Source organism: Spinacia oleracea, chromosome 1, assembly GCF_020520425.1.
Source record: "Spinacia oleracea cultivar Varoflay chromosome 1, BTI_SOV_V1, whole genome shotgun sequence".
In the NCBI taxonomy this organism is placed as follows: domain Eukaryota; kingdom Viridiplantae; phylum Streptophyta; class Magnoliopsida; order Caryophyllales; family Amaranthaceae; genus Spinacia; species Spinacia oleracea.
In genome coordinates, this window is record NC_079487.1 from 30165973 (window position 1) to 30188652 (window position 22680).

Sequence of the window (22680 nt, forward strand, 5' to 3'; positions counted from 1 at the left end):
CTGGTGGTGGAAATTCGTCGGGAATCGCCTGTCTTGAGCTCTGTGAAAATGAAACGTAAAAAATGAAAATTTACCTCCCCCTATATATAGAGAGGGGAAAAAAGGAGAAAAAGTGACACTTGTCACTATCACAACACTTGTCCCAAAAACGCACCTGAATATCAAAGGTCAAGAAGCGATATCCGAAAGATTGTTTCCAGAAATGCCCTTCTTGAGGGGCAAATGTTGTGGGAAAAATTACCATGCCAATGTGTACCAATAAAGGTACGACACGTGGCACGTATTACGCCCCGCGAGCAAACCATACGACTTCTATTCTGATGTATAAATACATATCTAAATAACTACGAAATATACATACCGGTATTCATGTATGTATAAATGTATGTATTCTCGTCTATACATAAGCAGTGTATGTGGCCAGTACTGTATGATGGCACAAAAGCCCAAACAAGCCCATTTATGACCTAAAGAGCCAAAACACTGCCAAAGGAAAGGACACTTTTCCTCTCCTCATGCTTCAGCCAATCATGTAAGGGAATGTTAGGTCATTCCCCAAATAACCTAGTACTATATAAAGCACCATTTTCCAAGAAAAAAGGGGTCACAATCACAACATAATCAGGGATATTTACTGCTCTGCCTTCTCTCTACTTTCTCTCTCTAAAAACGCATCCTTGCTTAAACATCGGCTACCGGAAACCTCCAAGTCTAACTTACCGGAAAAAACCCCACAACACTATCGAGAATAAAACTATCACATAACGAAAAATAAAAACTAAGAACAATTAGCAGTTTGTCACAATTCGAGGCAATATACAATGCAACAAGACCCGACATTTCTTTACCATTGTTGTACCCCTTTTGCTTCTAAATACCTCCACCCCCACCCACACAACAGTGACCACTCCCACACATGTTATACACCTCTAGACATTTTACCCTTTGTTTTAGTATTATCCCCCCCTATCAAAGTTCTAGTTTAAGACTTACAGGCCAACAAAACATTCAAATAATATATATTGAGAGAATCATAACATACACAAACATGGAGCATATAAGCTTTTTTGTAAAATAAAATTGAAGTCAATTAGTTGTTCACAAGATTGGTACTCATTCCATAGTATGCCAACCTTTCACAACATATATTAATTCTCTGACAAAATTACAATACAGTTTCACACATTTAAGTTATGCAACTCAATAATGTATAGAACGAAAAACAAATAAAACATTATCCTGATCAGTTGGAATGCATACCAAGTATAAATAGCAAGCTCTTAAGAAGTGCTTGATCTTTATCTAACCATATGCAAGTCCACCAACTAGCCAACTAAGATTTTGACAAATCGAGTATCGTTCTGGTTCCAGCTCCCAAATTGTAGGACACATAATGTTGTGACCAATCTCATTGCACATCTGCAACAATAGGGAATACAACTTCAACAAAACAAACGGGGCGGATCCCACTCTAGATGCAGGACTAGCTAGCTCTTGACTAATTTCAATAGCCTATTATTTATACCTTTTAACTATCTCTTGACTCAAGCTACTGAGCTATATTGTATAGGAAGATGATAATAGTTACATCTGTGTAATATTTCACATCTATTATTTCTCCAACTGCACATTCTATATATTTGCATTTAAAATTTACAAATTATTACCTTAGCAGAAGAAGCTGTAAACGAAGAAGACTTGGAGCTTATGAAGTACTTAAAAGCTGTAATAATCCGTACTGTTGTTTTCCTGATAATCACTTGTTGAAGCTTTCAACTATGTTTGTGTGCTGCATTCGCTGCTCTCCTGTCAAAACAAGCACAAAACAGAGAGAAAACAACAAAAACTCAACAAGAAAAGCAAAAACATCAAAATTCAACTTAGGACACTAGTAGAAAAAACCCTTATTGCAGCGGGCTTTTAGACCCCTGTTGCAGCGTACATCGTATGCTGCAACTGGGGGGCCTGCAACAAATCTGAACTTGTTGCAGCGTACAATGTTCGCTGCAAAAAGTGATTTGTTGCAGCGGGCTTTTAGATGTACGCTGCAACAAGTGCCAAAAAATTGGCAAAATTTTGGACTTGTTGCAGCGTACATATATATGTACGCTGCAAAAGACTCAACTTTTTGCAGCGTACATTTATTTGTACGCTGCAACAAGTCTGAATTACTTAATTTTTTGCAGCGTACATTTATTTGTACGCTGCAACAAGTCTGAATTTTTGCGAAATTTTTTTCCCTTGTTGCAGCGTACAACATATATGTACGCTGCAAAAAAGCACTTTTGGCGGGAAAATTCTAATTTTGTTTAGGGATACCTAGAGTGCCTTGCACCAAATATAGAAACCTGTCAAAACAATAATAGAATAACGCAACCTGTATAACAAATATAAAAACAACAACTGGAGTTTTGTATACTATATATCCCAAAACCAAAGTGCACATATTACATTTAAATATATGTTCCAATTTCAACATAAACATACATTTTAATATAAAATTTATTCTATAACAACTAAACCAACTCGATCAAGCGCGCTAAAGCCAATAATAAATACTTGTTGGTAAAAAACTTAGCCCATTGCTCACAAACCACATCAAATTCCTCGCATAAGGCGCAATCCTCGGAGTGTAGACCTTTACAAAAACAGAAATTTAAATTAAACATTAGATTAAATACAAATTAAATATCACATTTTAACATTCAAGAAACTAATGACAATGTCCTAATAGTCTAAAATGAGTCCTTAGGTTCTTTAGTTCAAAGTTGGGAGCGAAAATGTCATTTTAGCCTAAATATGACCTATAACGACCCAATGAGCCTATAGGTGCATAAATAGATTGGAACGAGTCTTAGATCGTTAAAATTATGCATATTAAACATGTATTAAGTTTAAAATGAGTGCTTAGGTTCTTTATTTTAAAGTTAGGAGCGAAAATGCCTCATTTTAGCCTAAATATGACCTATAACTATCAAACAAGCATTAAATGGGTATAAGTAGATTAGAATAAGTCTTAGAAACTTAAAACTAAGCATATTTATCATATAATAAGTTTAAAATGAGTCATTAGGTTCTTAAGTTCAAAGTTGGGAGCGAAAATGCCATTTTAGCCTAAATATGACCTATAACGACACAATGAGCCTTAAATGTGCATAAATGGATTGGAATGAGTCCTAGAAAGGTAAAAATAAGCATATAAAACATTTAGTAAGTTTAAAATGAGTCCTTAGGTTCTTTGGTTCATAGTTGGGAGCGAAAATGTCATTTTAGCCTAAATATGACCTATAACGACACAATGAGCCTTAAATGTGCATAAATGGATTGGAATGAGTCCTAGAAAGTTAAAAATAAGCATATAAAACATTTAGTAAGTTTAAAATGAGTCCTTAGGTTCTTTGGTTCATAGTTGGGAGCGAAAATGTCATTTTAGCTTAAATATGACCTATAACGACACAATGAGCCTTAAATGTGTATAAATGGATTGGAATTAGTCCTAGAAAGTTAAAACTAAGCATATAAAATATTTAGTAAGTTTAAAATGAGTCCTTAGGTTCTTTAGTTCATAGTTGGGAGCGAAAATGTCACTTTAGCCTAAATATGACCTACATGTGGTTTTTCGTTAGAACTCTTAGTTAAAGGTATTGTTAAAGGGTGATATGCTGAAGTCTAAATGTAAGGTGGCTTCTTATTTTGGGATAGACTAATAAGAAATGCCATCTCTATTTAGGAACGAAGAAAGTAAAAAATAATTGTTTTATGTAGTACTCCTGTAATCGTACTAATACCTTATGATTCGTGACCTGTTGCGGGAGTAATAACTCGATCACTGCCACATTCTGATTCATGCCCAACAAATTTTGGTTATTATTCATGGTACCTAGGGAGTTCCTGAATCAAGTAAAACATACAAAATGTGGCGGTTAGAACATTCACACAAGTGCAGCAACCAGAAACAAAAAAAACAATAATCAAGCAGCAGCAACAACAATAATCAAGCATCAGCAACAACAATAATCAAGCTACATCAACAACATAAATCAAGCAGCAGCAACAACAATAATCCAGCAGCAGCAACATTGCACTAGTGCAGCAGCAACAGCGTAACAACAGATCAATCAGCAGCAACATTGCACTAGTGCAGCAGCAGCGTAGCAGAAGATCAGTCAGTAGGAGCAGATCAGTCAGCAACAGGGCTGAGTAAAGAAAACTGCATACCAAAAATATTATCCAGGTAAATATCCTCACGCAGGAGAAGCAGATAATTCGTTTCAATAAGGGAAATCTTCTGAAAAACTGGAATTTCGCTAATGAAAGGGACCATATGAACCATTACAACTGTTTCCAGGCGATCAGGTAGACTATACCCGGCACCAAGCATATTTTCATTCATCTTACGGATAAGGCACAGTAAGATGTAATGTAACCACTTGTATCCAACAATGGACACTGAAATTGCAAACTCACCACGGGTGGATTGATATGTACTTTTGCAATCACCACTCCAAATTCTAAAAAAAAAAAAAAATTACCACGAAGGCCCAAACTATAGTTCAAACATGCTAGCAAGGAATCAAAGTAAATTTTGCCTCCCCATTTTCTATATAATATACCCTGCATAATTCACTGCAAACAAAAAATAAAGGGACTATATGTTGGGTTCATTGGTTATGATAGCAGTTGTGATCTAGTAGTAACAATCGTGATTGAAGATTGCAGTTGAAAATGGATTCATGCATTGACTTAGGATCATGAATCATCATTTCAGGGGCAAGAATAAGCAAGCTAATAACACAATAGCTTGCTTATTATTGCCATCTTAGTTTGAAGTTCTTGAATCTGCTCTTTTAGTCCTAATTCTCACCTAAAAACAAACATAACATCAACTTAGGGCAGAGCTTTCCAGATTAGGACGTGACCTCAAATGTAATAATTGCATAAGTATTTTTACAGTTAACATATGACCAACCACCTCCCCAAAATAGTAGTAGACTCTGGCAGGTGAATATGATGATGTTACCTTCAGCTTTCCAAGCATCATTGTTACTGCACTGTATAGCACAAGACAGACTGCTAAAAAGAATATGAGAAAGTGTAGCAGAAGAGCAGCATCAACTGTAATCAGTGGCACGTGATCCTGTTAGCAGAAACGAAAAGAGTAGTGTTACAGAACTACCAAATGATAGGAACATATATGTGACTATTACGATAATCAATCAAGGAACATCATAGGTTGATGCTGCATGACAATCAATGATGGTCAGAAGTTCGGCAACATGTAAGACTTGCAACATTGGTAACAAGCAATGCCATCTCGCCTCACTCACCGAAAGATACCCACATGTTTGCAAGAATCAAGGTAATTTATAAAATTTCCAACACTATTTAAGATGATTCCACAAGTATCATAGATCCATAGTGTCATTAAGGCAATTAAGAATCCATACCAAAATTATAAATTTAAAAATACAGATTTAATCCATAAACGTCCTTAGGTCAGCATTTGGCTGTGGTCTAGATTGACGTTTGATAATTCTACACCAAACTCCCTTGGTTCAGAAACAATAATCAAATAGCACTAGAATAATTTATGTTCTTTTGTAAATGAAGAGAGGAATTGGCACCGCTACTTAGACTTAGTGTCTAATACTGGGTAGGGTATGAGAATGATCCAACTACTATAAAGTGCCTTTAAATATTACATTAGGCACAATGTAAAATTAAGCTGAGCGATAAAACATTGAACAAACTATACACCTTATTTAAATTAAGTACTTGGAAAGTGGAATCCGACCAATACAAACAAACAGCAAAGCAGATTTTCAAAAATTGTAACCTTTCAATTGATTCACTCCAATATAATACTTCTATAAGATATTAAGATCTCATAATTAAATCATGCAGTATAAAAAAGGTTAGTCAACTACACCTTAATCCAGATTAAAAATTGCTCTTTAGTCTCTACTCCCTAGGATATTAACCGACAAAAATAGTTATCCAAACAAATGCAACCTACACAGTTGCAACATGCCACTCCAATTACCAATAATCGCAAATTCACCATAACTATAATCTATACATCTAAGAAAAACCATAATGACCTTTAATATAACCCTGATATCAATCTCTTTCCTTAAGAAAGTTAAGCAATCAACTTTGAAAAGCAAGACTAATAGTCTTAATTTTGGGTTTTCTTTTACTTACGCGCATTGCAGACCATTTCTTGATCGAAATAAACCTACTGTCATCATTGGTAACTAATCGCCCACCAAATAGCTACCAAATGCCTAATGTTTCAAATTTTCTGATTGAATTGAATCTGGACATCTCTGTCCTAATTAAATCAGCGGCTTTTTTGCAAAATATGGAACAAAAACCAAGCAAAATTGTAAAATTGATTCCATGCGATTATCATACTTTTGATTCAATTTATGAAGTTAAACAAATTAAATTGCAGAATTGATATACCGCAAGATTAAATTTCAATATTAGCGTTTGATTGAAGCAAATAATATAAAATATTTGAGAAAAGGGAAGAAAACAGAAGCAGCGGGAGGGTTGAGGGAGGAGAAAGGGAATGAGAGAGATTAAGAAACGGGAATACCTCACCGGAGAAGTCGACGACGATTGCCAATGAATTTGCCGTTCTCTAGAAAGACGATGCTAAAATGCAGGTTTCTTTGAAGACCTAGCATCAAGAAAATTACCATAAGGTAAACCCAATAATTCCGACCCCGCAACAAGCCCGAATTACAGTGAAAAACGTCTCCACTCCCTGCAACTGAAAGTTAGCCAGGTTAGATATAAAGAATATAATGTACGCATAATTGAATCAAGAATGAATACAGCAAAGAGGAAAGTTTAATAACTCACTTCACCAGCACTTTTAAGCTCCTCTTCTGAACAACAGCTCCAAAGTGGATGCGCCCTGAATGCGACTTCCATATTGGCAAAGAATTTCTGAACTGCGGCACTATCCTTTTTTGGATCAGGAGGATTGTTTGGGAAGGAGACAATGAAACTGCCAGAAGCAGAAATACCACTTTAAGCTTAAATTTCAAATTAAAACCATCAATTGTGCATCATTATGAAAACTGAATTGCAATAGTTTTCCAATTAAACTCATAAACTAATTTGTCAACTTAAAAAGCACTCAAAATTAACAACAACTAACATAGGTAGCAAAAACTTCTTTAAATTAGTATCAGGAGAGAGAGGAAGAAGAATGGAGTGTCGTACCTTGGGCTAGAAACGAGCAGCAACAATGGAGGAGAGGGAAGGGGAGAGCAAGACCATAATTAGCATTCACAACAACGAACAAGGAGGCGGCGGCGACGACAGAGCGCCGTCGCACCCAACAACTAGAAGGGGCGGCGCAAGCAATGGGGAAAAGAAAATTGAAATCGATTAGTTAGGGTTTTGGGATTTTAAATCACGAACTTATTAAATCAATTGAAGGAGAAATTGAAATCAACTTACCAATTAGTGATGGATTGCAAATGATGTTGTGTTGGTGGCCACCATTATTGGCGGCGACAAACAGAGGAAAGGCGAGCACGGAGGCGGGACAACACCATCAACCACAACAACGCAATAACCATCGCAACCACCACACCAGCAGCGGCGACATGAAGGAGGTGGTGGCCGGCGATGCAGAGGAACGAAGAGAAAGAGTGTTCGAAGTGAGGAGAGGAGAACGGGACGCGAACAACGAGAACTGAAATTTTGAGATGCGTCTTAGGTTTTTTTTTAAGGGACGACGCAGGGAAAGGTAAGGGAAGAAGAGGGAGTTGAGCGCGAGAAATGAAAATTTGTATTCTGAATCACTTAGGGAGCAATTTTTTACCCGGCTATTGCAGGGGGCTTTTAAATTGTACGCTGCAACAAAAAGTTATAGCAGGGGGCTTTTAAAATGTACGCTGCAATAAACTTTTTTGCAGGGAACAATTAAATTGTACGCTGCAACAACCCTTTAAATGGTTTGACCCGCGTTGACCGATTGGTTGTTGAAGCGTATTAATACATGTACGCTGCAACAAGGGGGGTGCAATAGGGGTTTTTTCTACTAGTGGGACAAGTTGACCAAGCAGACCTGAACTGGCAACCCACCCATATTCCTATGACCTGAACTACAGAAAAAGCCAACACCAGACCAGACTGACTGACAACAATAACTTGGCCAAAGTTGACCTGGGTTGACCAGAACCAAGCCCTAGAACCAGATTACAAACAACCCCAACTACAAAAACAAGCAAGAACAACCAATGATTGAGTTGAGGTAGAATTGTAACAAGCATAACAATAAACAACCCACCTATAAAATCCATCCCCTACCATCAATTAAAACCAGCAGCTTATGCTATTACTACTTGTTAGAGAAGCAACAAACGACAATTAAAGTGCATATAAAGCAATTTACTAACCCTCCAAAATGCCTGAAAGATCCTCGGTGGGCTGTAAAGAACTGCTAGTCCAAGTCTTTTCTGCAAAATATTGATAATATCTCGGGATGTTCTGACTGATAAACAAGTGCTCATTGAAAAGCCTGTATAATCTATCAGCTACACCATCTGTTCTTGGCCCTCGGGCAGGTTGAGGATGGCATTCTCTAACAAATAGACTAAGTGACGGACATTACCTTCTCCATATGTGGTGTTCTGAAACACAGATAGAGAACAAAGAAGTTCAGCTCAACAATACTAAGCATAAGGACAGTTCAACAAGTCTACATGCAATCACCTGCTTCCCAGGCCTCATAATAAGGACAGTTCTTCCTTCGCGATCACGAAAGTTTGCTCGGGAAACCTTTCCTGTCTCACCTTCATGAGCAACTTCATGCTGCCATTGAAAAAGGGAAAATCAGATAGTAAAACCATTAAGCGGTGCTCATACTAATCTCAAACTTCCAAGTGAATCGATGATTGGCTTTTACGAAGAAAGAAAAAGACAAAATTTATCATAAAGGTGTATTAACAGCTTTGCTAAGGCTTCAGTTTTGTACAAGGAACAGTTGCAAATGGACAGCAAATATGTATTCACATTCTAGCTAGCTCGATTATAAAGCAACTTGTATTCACATAAATATCATAAGTTTCACATTCTAACCAGCTTCTAAATATTCAATAATTCAAGAAAAGGCAGAGTATTCAATAATTCTCAAATTCACAAACTCAAAATCCAGGAGGCAAAGACCTAGGAAACTGATTTGCAGACAAGTTAAGCACATAAATTCCAACACATGAGCTCAAACTATCAGGGATATGCCCTGAAAACTTGTTATTTGCTAAATTAGCATTTTGGAGAGTCTTGTTATTAGTATCTGCGTGAATTTGTATCTGTGTGAATATGCGAGAAGATATCTAATCTAGTATACATCAGAAAACCGATGCAATTATAGGCTTATAGCAATTAGAAAATCATTAAAAAAAACATCAGCATTTTCAAGCATACAACAGAGTGAAGTCCAAAGTAATTATACAAAACATTCATCAATTCCTCTATTTTCATAGGACAGATGGTAATTTAACTAAAATTAGAGCATTGAAACCCTAACCTTGGCAGAGGAGACAAACTCAAGGGGATGTAGATTATATTTGGCGGTGAGGAGGTGCGTAGTGGTTGTTCTTCTCGTCGAGGTCTTCGCCGGTGGAGTTTAGAGAATTGCGAGGTCGAGCAAAGGGAAGAGTGAGCAGAGCAGATAAGTGAAGAAGGAGATGGAGAAGAAGAGAAGAAGTGCGGTTTGTGAAAGGGAAGCAGCAACAAAAGTAAAACCTCGTCAAATGATGCGTTTCCGGTAAATTAGAAGGGGAGATTTTAGATAAAAAAAATTTTGTTTTATTTTTTGTCATCAAAAGATGACCTTATTAAAATAAGGGCAACCTTTAAGAAGCCACTTTTAATGATTTTTCTACTAGTGGAGGCTGAGCTCGTAGCAAAGATAACAGCCAACCAGGTGAGAAAATTCATCTTGAAGAATATAATAACAAGGTTCGGAATACCGACAGCAATAGTATTCGACCACGGGGGCCAGTTCGACTGCACACCTATCCGAGCTTTCCTGGAAAATTACAGGGTCAAATTCGCTTACGCTTCAGTCTACGACCCCCAAAGTAACGGCCAGGCAGAGGTTGCAAACAAACAGATACTAACGGCCCTAAAGAAAAAACTGGACGAGTTCAAAGGGAAATGGGAAGATACAGTCCCAGAAGTACTGTGGGGAAATAGAATGATGGTTAAAGAAGCAACGGGAGAGAGTCCCTTCAAGTTATGTTTTGGCTCAGAAGCAGTCATACCGGCAAAAGTGGCATTGCCTACCTTCCGCATCCAGCATTACGAAGAGCATGAAAACGACAACTTACTCCGGCACCAGCTAGACTTCCTGCCATAAGTTAGACTACAAGAGGAAATCAAGTCAGCAACTTACAAAAATAGAATGAGCAGAGCCTACAACAAACGGGTAAACTATAGGAAACTAGAAGTAGGCGATCTGGTACTCTGTCGTACAGCTGCAACCGGAAAAGCACAGAAATAGGGTAAGCTGACAGCAAACTGGGAAGGACCATACCAAATATGGGAAGAGATAGTAGCCGGATCGTACAGGCTAATGCAAATGGATGGAACACCGCTGAAAAATTCATAGAATGAAGACACCCTGAGGAAATTCTATGTATGAAAAAATTGTACGAGAAACCAATGTAACAAGGCCGACAGAACCATATTCCTATTTTAATATATAACTAGCAGGTATGTTCAAAACGCAATAACGCATGAAACGATATAATATAATCAAAGGTTGAGCACATTGGCACATTCGGCAATGATGCAAGAAACAATACAATAAAAACAAAAGGTTGAGCACATCAGCCCAACCGACGATGATGCAAGAAACGATATAATAAAAGCAAAAGGTTGAGCACATCAGCCCAACCGGAGTTGATGCAAGAAATGATATAATAAAAGCAAAAGGTTGAGCACATTGGCGCAGTCGGCATTGATGCAAGAAACGATATAATAAAAACAAAAGGTTGAGCACATTGGCCTAGTCGGCAATGATGCAAGAAACGATACAATAAAAACAAAAGGTTGAGCACATCAGCCCAACCGGCGATGATGCAAGAAACGATATAATAAAAGCAAAAGGTTGAGCACATTGGCCCAGTCGGCATTGATGCAAGAAACGATATAATAAAAATAAAAGGTTGAGCACATCAGCCCATCCGGCGATGATGCAAGAAACGATATAATACAAGCAAAAGGTTGAGCGCATCAGCCCAACCGGCGATGATGCAAGAAACGATATAATACAAGCAAAAAGTTGAGCACATCAGCCCAATCTGCGATTAGGCAAGAGACGACAATATTAAAGTTGAAAGACATTAGCCCAGTCAGCAATGACGCAGCGAGTGACACAATACACAACAATGATCCCAAGGTAAATAACGATGCAATAATCAAACATAGCAAATCAAGAGGTATGCAAATAAACCATGAAACGAAAAATTCATTAACACATCCTAAGAAACGTTACGAAACACGGAGACGCCAGCCACCACCCAAAAATAGCAAGCGCGGAGTGAGTAGCTGCTAAAAGGCACGAACATACGCTACAAACGACACTATCAAGACGAATATAACGTTCTTGAAACACGAATACAAGGCAAAAACTAAGTGCCACAACAGCTATAAAGCAGCAAAAGAAATTATTTAGAAATTACATCCGCCAAAAACATTCACAAAACTACCAACAGATATCAACAAGTGCGAGGCCTGAAAAAACTGTTGGAAGAACCGCAGGAAGAGCCTGGTGATGACTGCCAAGACCGTCAAGCTTAACCGTCTACATCACTCCAGTAAGCAGACTTAGGAATCTCCCTATCCGATAGAAGGCGAGGATCAGCGTTTTGAATAACCATGTCAGGAAAATTCTGAGTCTCCAGGCCAGTCGGCTTTTCATGGTCCCCCTTCTCATAGGATACCTCAACCTTGTTCCAGTCAGCGTCCGACTTCACAACGCAGCGATGAGCAGGAGTCCACCCATGATTATAGCGCGACTGCATGTCCTGACAGTAAAAGTCAGGCTTCAAAAACTTTTGCACCGCCTTCAACGCCACCGCCTTGCGGCCATCTTTCGCAGTCTTCTCAATTTCCTGCACAGAAATCAAAGCTGCATCCAGCTTAGCTTGCAGCTCACTTGATTTTTTCTCCTCCTCCTCCAACTTCGCTGGAAGAAACTCCAGTTCGGACTTCCTATTGCCTGCAGCAATAACATCCAGCTCAAGTTGAGAAATCTTCTTCCGACATTCGGCTTCAGTCTTAACAGATTCAACAAGATCGGTCTGGAGCTTCTCCTTCTCAGCTTGTGTTCGTTTAAAACGACATTGATAACTCTGATAGCACTCCACAAGCTCGGTCGCAGATTGCGTCACATAATGAAAAAGATATCTAAAGCTCAATAATAAAGCAAAGGCAATAACAAGTGGTATAACTAAAGTAAAGATAGAAAAATGTACCGAATACAAATCATGCATCATTTGTGCAGCCCGCGTCTCAATCTCCTGCGGCACACCATCAACAGGCGTAGCAACATGACGTAAAGACCGATAGCCCAATGTACCTCCATCGTTTGGACGGTCAAACAGGATAGACTCGCCCCTCAACATATCGGTGGATGGCTGCCAATGCTCGTTACTGTGGCCGGGAGGGAAAGAAAGACCACCAAGTGTATCCGGAGACAGCTTCACCAACTTATCCTCAATATAGTTTCCGGAACGCACTATGATGCCATACTTAGACGCCGAGCTGGCAGACCGGTTGATACTCGAACTATTCCTCGAAATGGGCACAGTGGGACACGGCTGATCAGGAATTAGATCACTCATCACCTGCTTCCGGTTCAACTTAGACATTAGATCATCGTCTATAATCTCAACAGACTTAGCGGGCTGTTCCAGACATCGCACCGGCACCCGAGGTCCGCAAAGGTTTGTCAACACTAGCATAGACGTCCTTGACCGTCACCTGAATCAGCTTCCCAATGTCATTCTTGAACCGTTTGGGAGAGTTGTCACTTGCCTGAAGGGAAGACCTCCTCCTGGTAACATGTCCCCCGCGGCGGGTAGGAAGCGCAACGAACCTGTGACCGGTTGACATTTCTGGTTGAACAGAGGAAACCGCCTCAGCTATAGCAGGACAGCGTCGGATCCAAACTTCTTTGTTCTTTTTAAGTATTCTTTTTGCATAGAAGAATGTAACTTTTGCAACAACTGGTCTTTGTCTTTTAGTAGTAGGCGGCATTTCTTCTTAGTTTTGAGTCGGCGGAACCATTCTGTTTTGCTTCTTCTCCACATTCTTACTCGGCGGAACCATTCTGTTTTGCTTCTTCCCCGCATTCTTAACCGGTGAACCCTTAATTTGCCTATGATTTTTTCAACTGATATTTTGATATAGAAAAATCTCCTTATTTCTTTACCGCGGGTTCTCGCGTAATTTTCTTGAAAAGATATTATATCGCCGTGGGTGATGTGGGCTTAATAGTTGCCACCTTAAAGCTCAAGGAGGTCCAGATAACTAGGAAAATGAATCCATGGCCCAAGCCCAAGAAGCAGGCCTGGACCTGGGTATTCAGGGAAACCAAAGGAACAGCCCACAAGCTCCGGCCCAACTTGCTAGAAGGCCTCTTTGACAAAAGGACACGTGGCCCTTATCCAACGGAGCACGCCTCCCATAGATGGGGCGAGGGATCATCTCCCCAAAAACCCTAGCACTATAAATAGGGCTCAGATCCCAAGGAAAGAAATCAATTCATTCCCACCAACTTAGTATTAACTTTTCTCTGCCCTCTCTCTACCAATTACTTCTCTCTCTAGCATATACTTACTTAAGCATCGGAGGGAATATTCCTACGGGAATATTCTTGTTTTGCAGGTTGCCAGAAGTTCGTGCCAGGTCATACTTGATACCTCCGAGGAACGCGTGACACGTCATCACCGTAAAAGATCCCACAACATTTGGCGCCGTCTGTGGGGAGGTACAATGTCATGGCTGAACTTCAATCTGAGCGCGGAAAACCCCAGGACGAAATGGGACTCCTTGTCAGGGGTGGGACGTTTTAAAATACGTCCAACTACCATTGTGACGCAGCAACTAGCCGGCCTGCCTCCATGAGGCCCGTGCAGCACTTGTTGAATGATCCCCATCAAGATATGGCAGATGAATAGCAAGAAGGGTTTCAGCACGTCCCTCAAAAAGAAATCACTAGGTCCCTCCACGAAGCCAACCCTGAGCATGATAAAGGCAGGATGATGGGACCTTTATCAGAAGATCTCGACTCATCCATGAATGGACGCACCCTGGAGAAGGAGAGTCGGCATGAAAAAGAGGAACGTCCAGGAAGACGGACGAAACAAGCTTCGCAGAAGAGTGGTGAAACTCAGGGTCATCACTCTCTCAAGATTCCTAGAAGGCCACATGAGAGCGTCACCTTGAGAAAGAATGACCGCAGCACTGAGGTGAAAAGAAGGCGAAGGAGGTCGTCAACTAGAGGCTCCTTTATGTTCAAAACGGCTCTTGAAAACATTCTCTTGGCTGAGGGACTGAGTCTGGGAATAAAACCGTCCACCCGACGACTGGCCACCTCCAGCCAACAGGCCCCGTTCTGTGCTTTCCACAAAGATGAAGGACACGACACCCAAAACTGTCGGATGTTGAGGAAGATATTAAGTGATCATGTGGCTGAAGGACGCCTCCGCCAGTACATTGACTTAAAAGATGCAGACAAAGGAGTTATGGTAATATCAGGGGGAATAGCTGTAGGAGAACCATGTAAGGAAGGACGGCAAGCAGGTCCATCTTATCTTCGCCCCACACAGATGAATATACCCTCTGTAGAAATTTCCAACGACGATTACAGAAGGGCGGCAGCACCATATGACGATGACCCTCTGTTCTTGGCTAGTAAGAAGCTTCGTCCATACTTCCTGGCTCATCGGCTGATAGGCTAGTAAGAAGCTTCGTCCATACTTCCTGGCTCATCGGCTGATAGTCTACACAGATCAACCTCTAAAGCGGCCATTTACCAATCTGGAAGCGTCCGGAAGAATGCTCAACTGGGCAATTGAGCTTAATGCATTTGATATTTCGTATGAGCCGCGGAAGGCAATAAAAGGACAGGCATTTGCTGACTTCATTGCGGAGCTGACCAAGCCACCCTATTTGAAGAATGAAAAAACCCAGTGGATAGTTCACGTGGACGGCTCTGCCACCCAAAATGGGTCGGGAGCCGGCATTATCTGCGAATCACCAGAAGGGGATGTCTATGAATATGCAATGCGTTTTAACTTTCAGGCGTCAAATAACGAAGCTGAATACGAAGCCTTGATATGCGGAATTCAGATGAGCAAAGCAGCAGGGGCAGCAGACGTCCTGGTTTTATCTGACTCACAGTTAATCGTCAGTCAAGTAAAAGGAGAATATGAGGCCAAGGATGACGCCATGATAAAATATCTGGAAAAGGTCCGCCAGGAAGTTCAGCAGTTGTCTAACTTTGAGATACAACACATACCCCGATCTGAAAACAACAAAGCAGACGCTCTATCCAAACTAGCAAGCTCAGCGTCTTGCGATACGCCACGTCATGTGTTTTGGGAAGTAAAACAGCTCAAAAGCATTGACGCCTCGAGGACAGACATCCTAGACCGAACAACCACCTGGATGGATGATATTGTTAATTTCAAAATGAATGGAGTACTCCCTGATGATCCCAAGCAGGCAGAAAGATTACAAAGGAAAAGTACCTGGTTCGAGGTGTAGAATGGGACTCTATACAAAAAACCTTTCTCGTGGCCTCTGCTTCGCTGCGTAACCCCCGAGAAGGGGCATAAAGTACTAGAAGATCTTCATCAGGGATTATGCAGCTCTCAGATAGGAGGGAGGGCCGTGGCATTAAAAGCCCTAAGAACTGGATATTATTGGCCCACTCTCAAAGAAGACGCTCTTGACTTGGTTAAGCGGTGTGATAAATGTCAACGGTTTGCTCATCTAATTCGACGGCCAGCACAGAGACTGACACCAATCACCAGCCCTATACCATTTGCCAAATGGGGGATGGACTTATTAGGTCCCTATACGACGGCACCAGGTGGATTGCGTTATGTGATAGTTGCCGTCGACTATTTCACCAAATGGGTAGAAGCTGAAGCTTTGAAAAACACTAAGGCTCAAGATGTAAGAGCATTCATCTGGAAAAACATCATCACAAGATTTGGCGTGCCTCAGTCTATAGTCTTTGACAACGGGCCGCAATTCAAGACGCCCAAATTGGAAGATTGGTTGGCTGACCATGGTATCACAACATGTTTTGCATCAGTGGGACGCCCCCAAGCTAACGGACAAGTAGAAGCATTCAACAAAATTATCTCTGAAGGGATGAAAAAGAAGCTTGATGAGGCGAAAGGCTTATGGGCCGACGAGTTACCCAATGTTCTATGGTCTATACGGACCACGGCAAAAAACTCTATAGGAGAAACACCATTCTTGCTAGCTTATGGAGCTGAAGCCGTCCTACCCATTGAAATGTGTGAACCAACTCTGCGCGTCATGTTATTTAACGAAGACGCTAATTGGGAAATGATGAAGGCGGCCCTGGATTTCTTGCCAGAAACAAGAGGAAACGCGGCTCTGCGACAGCAGCTATACAAACTCCGAATAACGAGGGAGTACAACAAAAGGGTTTCTAGAAGAATATAAAAAGTCGGAGATTTTGTGCTTAGAAAGATGGAAGCCGTCGGACGCGCCAATGAACAAGGGAAACTCACTCCTACTTGGGAAGGTCCATATGAGATTTACGAGGAGGTTCGAGACGGAACATACCGGATACAAGACATGCAAGGGCGTCCGATTCTGCGTACATGGAATGCGGATAACCTCAAGAAGTACTTTTTCTAGATTAACATTTTTTATCTTGATTAAATGTTTTGTAAAGACGTTCATTACATAGACGCACCATGTAGCATGCTTTAACATTAAATGAAAAATTCCCTGCAAGCCGGCCTTGCTGGGAAACCTTTATGACAAATATGTTACCAAATCACTTGGAGAAGTGCAAACTAACATTCTCTCAAGAATTAAAGACTAGTCGTCCAAAGGCCTAAGAAGTGGCCCAGATTAGCACCCTCACTAGGCTGATCACCTAGAACACAGGGGTCACACATTTCTCAAATAGCTATATAAAGTAGCTAAAGACCTCGGCAAAAAGACCGAGGCAAGCATTTGACGTCTCAATTTAGGGGCGTCAGCTATAATCATAGAATCAATCACAAGTAAACAGATGACAAAAGCTAAAACGCAAAAAACGTTCATAAGACGCCTAGTCATTCCAAAAAATTAGTCATAATTACAAAATTATGCACACAGTGCCACTAAGCAAGGCGTCACAAAAAACAAGCCTAAAATGAATACAAGGCGCTTAGAAGCCCTCATTCGTCGTCACTGGGAACAAACTCAGGAGGAGTGCGTCCTTCCTTCTGAGCCTTCTCCACCTCAATTTGATAGGTGAGGAACTTCTCAAACCAGCTGAAGGGGCGTTCACTGGCAAATTCGGCATTCCATGAAAGCTCCATGCCCCTTCGAGTTGATTTCTCACCTAACTTGACCGACTGGTCGAGAACACTCTTTGACGAGGCAACCTCCTTGCGAGCCGCCTCCAACTGGACCTCCAACTCCTTAAACTGAGTCTCAAGACGAGAACACTCAGCTTCCTTCTCCTTAATCTTCTCAGAAAGATTCTCCATTTGAGAAAAGTTCTGATCGATTTGTTTAAGGCGGCCCGCATTCTCAGCACGTTGGAAGGTCAGGGACTTGGTCACAGCGTCAATCTCCTCCTGTCTGTCAAAACGAAGTTTCTCCAGCCCAGAAAAATGTTGATCCCCGCATTGACTGGCCAGAAGACGGTTGTCGAGCCTCTTCATGCACCAAAGCAGTGCGCCACTTCTTCAGTGAGTCCAACATGATAAACATCTACACAAAACAGCAAGAGTAAAAAACAAAAGAAAAACGAGAATATATAAATAATGAAGGCATAATGAAACTCACATCCAGTGCCGAGGACTGCATGACGGCAAGCTGATTCTCGGCCGCCTCAGGAAGGGTCTCAGCATACTTGGGAGGAATGGCATTGCACATCAAAGTCATTATCCTCCTCCGGTCATGAGAGTTAAACCCGCCTGAAGAAGGGATCTGATCCAATTCAGCATCAATGTCTTTCTGAGGGTCGGGTATTTCTATGGGAAAAACAACGGCCTTAGAATCTCTGGGAGAGACTATAGAACTGCTAGACGAGGAACGGCAGGTGGTTACGATGTTGGAGTAAAACTTACCCCCAGAATTTCTAGCCCTTTCCGCCGCCTTCAGAGGAATATTCCGGCGGACGGCTTCAGCAATTCCCGCAAGAGGATCAACCGCCGCTGCAGCTTTCCGAGAGCTAGGAGAAGCGGATGCAGTCTTAGGGACATCAAACACCTTAGGTGCCTTCGAAGCCGTTGACTTGAAGACGGGTTTCCCTGTGCCGCCAGCCCTGCGCTTGGAAGAAGGTGTCGCGTCCGTGACCGCCTTCCTCGAACTGTGAAGAAACAAAAACATATAAGTTGCAAACGTCAATGGAAATTACATACTTAGGATGGCTTGAACAATACCTTCTCCTCAGCAGGAGGAGGATGAACCATCTGCTCTGGGACGGCTTGCTCAGCCGCCTTCTGACGCTGCCAAGCCTCAAAGGTGCTGGCGTCAAGTACCTTTGCCAGCCAGGATAGCATATCCACTCGGCCTTTGGAGGCATCATCCAGGTTCTCCATGGCCTCGTCTGAAAATCAAATAAAGACATTAGTAGAGTAAATTTTTGATAAAACAGTGAAAGATCTGAAGTATAGATACATTACCTCTCGGCATATACGGACACAAGCCCACAGCCGAGAGGAAAACGGGATTGGCCAGTTGATCCAAATGAGGCAACCACCCCTCGGGTATGTAGGTCGTCTTGTCCTTAACTATGAGCGGCTTGGCCTTGAACAAAGACGACACCCGTTTCCATAGAGCGGCGGAGACCGGAAGAAAAGAGCCGTTCTTTCCAACAAAATTGGGCTTAAGAGTCCAACGCCTCATCCGCTCGCACATCTCCAAATTGGTGGTTTTGATAACCACCCACTTCTTTCTCAAGTGATTCCACTTGGACGCCTTGCCCATCACCGTCCGATAAGCTCCCTTGTACGTAAGAATCAGCCAACCCTCGACAGCTTTGGAAACTTGAGACATGGAGGCTATCCTCAGGAACGCTGGGAAGGAGGGAGTAATACCCTCAAGCTCACAACGGGCAATATAACCAAACACACCAGCCAAAGAGTTGGGAGACATTTGGTTCAGACCAATGTTGAAGCCGTCCAGCAACTCCACCACAAAGGGGTGAGGAGGGAATCTCATGTCGAGCTTCAGAAAGGAGTTGTACACGGAAAACTCCCCTTCCACTAGTCCAAAGCTGGTGCAGTCCATGTCAGCCGGCATGCGGAACTTATACTCGGAACCTAGATTCAGAGACTTCCCATAATCCCTACCCTGGACGGTGAGGAAAGTCAGCCACGGCTGAAGTGGGAAGATCTCGCTGGGGTGGAGGTGACCTTCCTCTCCACCTGACGTGCTCGCCGGCACGACATCGACGCGCTCCTTTGAGGGGACTTCCTCCTCCATTGGAGAAGAAGATTCCCCTTCGAATTCCGGATCATCTTCTATTCGCGCCATGATACCCTGCACAGGCTGAAGACTTGGCTCAAGACGAGGGGCATTACTTGAAAAGAGAAGACGTCAAAAGGGCAGGTTGACGCCCTCAGTTTGACGAAGCCCTCGCATCATTAAGAAAAGAGAATTGGGAAGGATCAAAATCAACAAACAAATTTTTCTAAAGAAAGCATTACCTGATAGATCGAAGAGAGTTTTTGAAGAAACTTGATGAAGAACTGCAAGACAGGACTTTGAAGATTGTGGCGGGGCTACAGTGGCTTTTGGTGGATGATTAGACGCCGGAAATCGCCTTCTCCTATGGCTCTCAAATTGTTAGGTTATGATTCATATGACAAAACATAAATCATGCGGAAAAACCATAAAGCCAGGAAAGCATATTATTTACACATAATCATTTAGCATAGTTTAGATGCATACACTTTGTTGCGTGCCCTCCCTAGCTGCGCCCGAACCGAACAAGAACAAGTCTTTAGGACTCCAAGTGTCGTCCCTCCGTAGATAGTCCACAGCACGTCCGGATCCGCCTTAAGCTTGATCAACTAGAATCGCCTTTAAGGTACTTGGAATTTTCGGCTAGTTGTAGGCAATTGTGTGACTAAATTTTGCTCTCAAAATCACTTTGAATACTTGAATACTCGATATAAATTATGAGCCCTTAACTCATATTTATAGACCATGGAATAAGTAATCAAATCCTACTAGGATAGGAATTAATTAAATTAGAATCCTAGTAGAATTCTTATTTAATTAATTTATCTTTTAGGATTAGGAATTTAATCATTAAACAAATCCTATACTCTTTAGGTTTCGTATGTGAACACAAACTCTACATGAGCATGACCCGCAAGCGTGCAGGCCATGCCCGCGCACAGCCCACACGGCCGCTCGGCCCACGCGAGCTACAAGCCCACGCGAGCTGCAGCAATGCTCGCAGCCCACTGCGCGCGGTGCGCGCGCTGCCACGGCGTGCTGGGCCTGGCCTTGCGCTGGGCCTGGCGTGGCCTTGGCTGTTCGTGTGGCGCGCATGGCTTGCTGGGCGATGGCCCGGCTTCGTGCTGGGCCTTCGTCTGGCAGGCCTCGTCCGATGCTAATTCGTCGATACGCTTCCGATTAAATTCTCGATTCCGGAATTTATTTCCGATACGAACAATATTTAATATTTTCGATTCCGGAATTAATTTCCGTTTCGAACAAATATTTAATATTTCCGTTTCCGGAATTATTTTCCGATTCCGATAATATTTCCGATTCTGACAATATTTCCGTTTCCGGCAATATTTCCGATTCCGGCAATATTTCCATTTCCGATAATATTTTCCGATACGTACCATGTTTTCGTTTCCGGCAACATCTACGACTTGGATAATATTTATATTTCCGATACGATCCATATTTCCGTTTCCGGCAATATCATCGTTTCCGAAGTATTCATTTCTTGCCTGTGACGATCTCAGCTCCCACTGAAACCAAGATCCGTCGATTCCGAATATCCATAGATGGAGTATTTAATGCCATTAAATACTTTATCCGTTTACGTACTATTTGTGTGACCCTACGGGTTCAGTCAAGAGTAAGCTATGGATTAATATCATTAATTCCACTTGAACTGAAGCGGCCTCTAGTCAGGCATTCAGCTCACTTGATCTCACTGAATTATTAACTTGTTAATTAATACTGAACCGCATTTATTAGACTTAATATTATATGCACACTTGGACCAAGGGCACTATTTAACACTACAAGAAAATTTACATATAGAGGCAACACCTTGAGGCAATCAATTTTTTATGGCCTCTAAATGTGCTTTTTAGCATTACATAATTATGGTTGCCTCTAAAAGTTATTTTTAGCATCAATGAAAATTAAGTTGCCCCTAAAAACACTTTTTAGCATTAGTGAAATATCGGTTGCCTCTAAAACCTACTTTTTGCATCAATGAAATTTAAGTTGCCCCTAAAAGCTACCTTTTAGCATTAATGAAATAATGGTAGCCTCTAAAGACTTCATTTTAGCATCAATGAATTGAGGTTGCCCCTAAAAGTACATTTTTAGCATTACTGAAATAATGGTTGCCTCTAAAAAGTTCTTTTTATCATTATTAAATTTGTATTGCCCCTAAACGTTTCTTTTTAGTATCGATAAAATTATGATTGCCTCTAAAAGTTCTTTTTAGCATTACTACAGTTGATGGAGCCCCTAAAAGTTCATTGTTAGCCTTACCAATATTATAGTTGCCTCTAAAAGATTATTTTAGCATTGCAGAAATTTAGATTGCCCCAAAATGTTAATTTTTTTTTGGAATTAGTGAAGGTTAGGTAGCCTCTAAAAGTCTTTTCACTACAAGAAGGAGCTATTTAGCGACGAAAAATTCAGTCGCTATACACCTTTAGTGACCGATTTGATCCATTGCTAAACACCAGGTCGCAAATTTATAACTGTCACGAAATTGCGACCAAAAATTAAATAGTCCATAAATGGCTACTGGTTATATATGTTACACTTTAATGACTAATTTGGGGAAATTCACTATTTTGAACTGAACTTTCAAGTTACGGATAGACAACAAAAAATTTCCGTCTTTAATTAAATATCCAAAATTATGTAGCCAATTAGTGACGAAATCAATTGGTCACAACTTAATAGTACTTAAATGACCATATACAAATTTTGGTGGCAAATCAACAACTTGATGACTCCCAGTCTCAAATTGACGTCATAAATATTGATATAATCACATCGGTCTTATTTAAAAGTATGTTTAGGTCGTATTAGTTTGTAAACGATTTGTATCCTTTGGCGTAAATTCTCCATAAGCTTTGAATGCCATTACTGGCAATAGTTTATGTACTTGAAGAGACTACTATTAAAAAAAAAAGTACTTGAAGAGAAACTAAGAAG

The 22680-nt window shown here is 41.2% G+C and overlaps 2 long non-coding RNA genes across 4 annotated transcripts; both read right to left on the reverse strand.

Moving 5' to 3' along the window:
* Nucleotides 1–955: 955 nt before the first annotated feature.
* Nucleotides 956–9772, reverse strand: LOC110801258 (uncharacterized). The gene is made up of 5 exons (XR_008926451.1): nucleotides 9554–9772; nucleotides 8740–8838; nucleotides 8424–8657; nucleotides 1668–1806; nucleotides 956–1419 (listed from the first exon to the last, which is right to left on the reverse strand). It is a non-coding gene; the product is annotated as an uncharacterized lncRNA (long non-coding RNA).
* LOC110792337 (uncharacterized) lies at nucleotides 2392–8042 on the reverse strand. Of its 3 annotated transcripts, none has more exons than XR_008926449.1 (7): nucleotides 7480–8042; nucleotides 7240–7361; nucleotides 6874–7021; nucleotides 6605–6781; nucleotides 5021–5137; nucleotides 3789–4210; nucleotides 2392–2638 (listed from the first exon to the last, which is right to left on the reverse strand). It is a non-coding gene; the product is annotated as an uncharacterized lncRNA (long non-coding RNA). The 3 variants fall into 3 exon arrangements; XR_008926450.1 differs by having other exon boundaries at nucleotides 3789–3891; nucleotides 6605–6775; nucleotides 7480–8040; XR_008926448.1 differs by having other exon boundaries at nucleotides 3789–3891; nucleotides 7480–8035.
* Nucleotides 9773–22680: the final 12908 nt, after the last annotated feature.